This window comes from Falco punctatus, assembly GCF_963210335.1.
Source record: "Falco punctatus genome assembly, chromosome: 12".
Taxonomy (NCBI): domain Eukaryota; kingdom Metazoa; phylum Chordata; class Aves; order Falconiformes; family Falconidae; genus Falco; species Falco punctatus.
This window is the reverse complement of record NC_137592.1, coordinates 23,910,705-23,915,714: the sequence shown is the minus strand read 5'-3', so window position 1 is coordinate 23,915,714 and position 5,010 is coordinate 23,910,705.

The window sequence follows — 5,010 nt, the reverse complement described above, 5'->3', positions numbered from 1 at the left end:
AACACAGGAAAAAATGTGCAGAGAACTCATGCAGAAAGCCCACTTCTAGACCTGCTACCCATTCAAAATCCATTATTCCTTCTTCTAGCACCGTTACATCCTCTCAGTATCTTGCTTAGTCACTTCCCATACTTTGGAATGCTTTCCAGGAGCATTTCTCACAGCTTGGTGTCACAGTAACCCTCTCTCAGGCACTGTTTCAGCTGCGATGAGGAACCCCACAGGCAAGCCAAGAGTTAATGCCCCCCCTCAGACCAGCCAGGGGCCCTACAGCTGCTCCGAGCTGCCAAGCAATTAGGCTTGTCAACATCCCTCAAATAAACTCCGGCAGTATTATCAAACCTCATTGTTACCTGATCCCCCAGAGGCTGGGGAGGCTGTTATATCAGGACTGCAAGCTGCAAAGAGCCATGTCTGTTTTCTTTTTTTTAATTCTGGATGACCCATGCCTTACTTTACTGGTTGGAATTGAGGCTCAAGAAAGCTGAATCTTTTGGGAAAGGATTAAATCTCTACTGTAATAACAGTCTGGTGGGAAATCATGGTGTGTTTTACCCAGGAACTACGTACAGAGCTGTCTTCCTTGTGGTTTTGCCTCAAAGCAGTAGCTGGCTTCAGTGGACTACCTTAAAAATAATGGGATGCAAGCTGCCATCTTAAGGAGAAGAACGTTGCCAGAAAAGAGTATTTATTGTTCCATCTAGGGTTGCTACCTTGGAAATACAAAACCCAAGTCACTTCAGACAAAGGGCTGCTGTGCAGGCACAGTGTGGGCCAAACTGGGCAGTGTGATTGGAAAGGAGGCAGATAACAACCCTACCTGAAGCCAAGGATGTGTTTGGAAGACTGAGTTCCAGGTTCAGTAGTGGCACAATAAGCCCATGTATTTACAGAGACATGCAAAGATGGCAAAACCACAGTTTTTCCTTGAATACATTATTTTTAGCTTCCATTTTTGTACAGAGATGCTGAAAATTTGATCTAAACTAAGCAATACAATTTTGTCCAACTGAGTATACAACTCATCTAAAACAATTGCCCTCAAATGACTTTGTGATTATTCCAGTTACTTGGCATTTTGAAGCCTGTTGCTCTGGGGATGTCTGCAGCTACCGCCGGTGGGACAGGGAGGTGGAACTACCATGCCACCACAGTTTTGTTGGAATGGGTAGTGATGTAGCATGGATTTCAGAAAAGGCACAGCAGTCCCAGACATCCCTCAGAGACAGACAGTACCCAGGGACAAAAATTGGCAAGCCCTCCGGCTGGATGAGTGCCAGGCATCTCTTCCAGGAAAGGGTTTCAATTATGAGCATTTAGGGTGAAATCTTTTTGTTTTTTAGTAAAGCATAGTATGCTTTGCTTAAAATATTTTGTGTTTGGTGACATTTTAAGAGCAAGTACTATTCCATTCTTTCTAGAAGGCTGAACAATTGCATGCAAACATGCACAAACTGACATCCACACAAAACAGGCTTTCAGCCTCTGGTGTTTCTTTTAAATCAAAATCCAAAATTTCTATGTAAATCTTCATTTGGGTTCAAAAGCATACCATTTTACTGGCTGCAGGCAAAATATATAGAGATGAAAAACACCTGATACAAAGGAAAGAGGGTCTTGCAAGATGGAAAATACTCAGGACACAAAACTATTTTCTTTCAATACAAATATAATACACTATGTATTCAGTTGGATAAGCTTTACGTTAGTATGAACACTGCTAACCTTTTTACATGGGTATGGAGAGGCTGACCCTTTAATACAGCAGCCGTGATTTATTCACTTTCATTGTACCAGGATGACTCTCAGTGTTCAAATATGCTTTTTTCCACATATGAGAAATGATATTGTACCAAGGCCAAAGCTGAACTGAAAACTGATTTCCCTTCCCTACCCAAACCGGTTTGTGTTATTTGTAAATCTAACAATAACAAAGATTCAAAGGTCTATTACTCAGCGTCTCTTGATTTCCCGGTTTTATATTGTGCCCCTTATCGATACTCTTCAGAGCTCAGGGCTGAAGCAACATAATGGGAGCCTGGAGACATTGTCTGCATCTCAACTAGGGTCTTGGCATTTGGTAACAACACCAGGTTGTCTTTTTTTTTTCTTTTCAGAGCAAAACAGCTGGTGAGTATTTGAGTGTGTACTGGTGGCAGAGAACTTGTAGAACTGGCCGTGACTCCTGCTGCAGAAGCAGTTACAAGATACTAGCACTAAGCAGAGAGGCATGACAGATAAATAAGACAAAATGCAAAATATGTTTCTTTTCTGCTGGTCAGAAGTTACAGATTTTTCAAAAGCTCCGGGTCTTTTTAGATGCTTTCTTCCACATTATGTACATCTTGCATGACTGAACAGTCTTCCTCTTAACCTTCAGGCTTCTTTCATTTAAGTTTTCTGGATCACCTTTCTATTATAGTGACAGCAGTTAGAGATTATTTAATGATGAATTCGCTGACATGTCAATAATATTTATCTGATTACTTTGGAGGGTGACGAGGGACTATAAGAGCTTGAGGGAAAAGCCCTGTTTGTTTCTAATGCCTCAAGAGGTATCATTTCTGAAAAGAAGAGAGTCTCTGTAGAAGAGATTTTTTTGCTGGGCTTGGCAGATACATATTCGTAAATGTGCACATCAAATGCACATTAATACATTATTCACTCAGTCATTCAGATGAACTGACACATTTATTTAATCCTCCAAGACATTATAGTCTAGATCGACAGTACCAATATTAGTGGGAGACTGATAAAAATTGCATATTTGCTTTTCTTACTGTACTTTATATTCCCCTCTAAAGTATTAACTCTTGGCTTTGTTATTCACAAATGCATCCATCTCTTATTCATGCATTACATAACACACTGTCCATGCTGCAGCTGGTAGATATATCAGATAAATGCAGATACTGACTTTAAAAAGGTAAAATGTAGACACAACTCAAGCCTGTAACTGTAAGTCTGAAGTGCATGTGCATGGACACCCATATGCAGACCCTAAATATTTATTTAAGTTTCTAAAGGTCTGCCATTACATTTTATAATAGCCTAGGAAGCCCAGCTTGAAAACAGCTTTTGTCTTTAGGAAACAAAGAGCAATAATTTAAAAGAACTCTAGAGTTAAAAAAGAGGATTGAATTATACCAAAATACAGTTTTCCCTGCTTGCTATTAAGATTTTTTTTTTTCTGAAATCATGCACTTTGTCTATAGCTACACTGGGATATTGCTTAAAATGGTGTCGGTCTGGAAAAGCTCAGCAGAAGAGAGTGCCGCGGCTCCAGATGAATGCTAATGTTACCGAGTGCCCAATCAAGTCTCAACAACTCCCTGACACTGATCATTCCAAGTCAATCCTGGGATGCATAAATTTCTCTGAAACGGACAACATATTCCAAAGCATGTGCAAAAATACCTGCCCACACATTCATCAAAGTGTATGGTGAACTTTCATAAATCTCCTGTTACTTTTCCTCAGCTCTTTTTTTCTTGGCTGGTAAGAGTCACAGAGGGTTATTTTTTTTTTTCCTTTTAATATTTCAGTATTTGATATTACACCAAGGCAGGGTGCTGCCTACATATTGGGTTGGTTTATGCAATACACTATAAAGTATAAAAATGACAAAAAAAAAGAAAGAGTTTTCTAATTTCTGGACCTGAAAAAGAAAATTTGAGCAGCAAATACCCAATTGCAATTTTTTTAGGCAGTTAGCTGATTGCTTTTGTGAAGTAGTGACAAACTTGAGATATCTGCAGTCAGTTGCTGAGCACAGGGATGTGGATCCCCACCCCTCTCAAGTGCAATAGATTCATATACTTCAGCTTTGATATTTCCCATGATCCAGGTTAAAAAACCCACACACAATAAACAACAGTTCTGTTTCAATCATTTATTCCTCAAATACCATTGTCAAGGGGTAGCAAAGCAGTGCTGAGGAAAAAATCTATATAAGAATATTGCCAGATGGATTTGTGCAGAAATGGATAATTGAGTAATGACCAATTAAAGGACAATCTGTAGATCTAGTAACAGGATAAATAAATTGTCATGATAGATATTCATTAGTTTTGCATTTAAAATTGTTCACTTCTAATAACAAACTAGTATATTTTAATCTCAAATCATAGTTTACTGTTTGTCTTCTTTTCATCTCTATTGAAAGCTATATGTCCTTTGACATACATTCACATATACATTCACATAGCTACATTCTGAATAACACTGAAAAAAAATGGGACTTAGTTTCTGCACAAAAACCTATAGGAATCTGCTTTTCAAAAAGGTAAATCTGCAACAGAAAGATACTGCTAATGTAGAAGTAAATGACACTTAAACTATCTTCAGCAAACATCACTGGTAAAGCTTCATTAGTATGTATTTTCACATAATTCAATTAGCCAAAATACATACAAATGCTGGCAGTGCTGTTCCCTGCTCACAGAGCGTCAGTGAAGCTTTAAACAGATCTGAAACAAAATTGCATAAATGGCATGTAAAGCCCTGTGCATACAAAGATACCTTCAGGGTTCTAATAAATTCATGAAACTTTTTAAAGTATGATTTCCTAGCAGGCAATCACTTTTAATTAACAGGATCACCTACAGCAACACATGTCCTTCAAAAACTTACATTATTTTTTCTTTTTGAATTTCAAAGTTTCTGTAGTAAAAGTTGAATAGCTGAGTAGCTTAACCTCAAAAGGATTGCAGGCTTTTATGACAGTTATAAACCACTGTGGTGCCTTCTTTATAAGAAGAAAAGATTCTTAACACAACAGAGAAAGAAGGAAATCTCTTTTTAGTCATAGCTAGAAGCAAGCATTTCCTCCAAAGGTCAGAAAACTTTTCCTCAGTTAGAGAATATTTTTAAGGACATTGCAGGCTACTTGTACAAGTAATCTCTGGTAATTTGCTGTATGAATTAAACATATGATTGCCAATATTTATTATTCTACATACTTCTGCATTTTTTTTTTATTTCTCTGAGCTCTTGGTATACAGTTTTGGT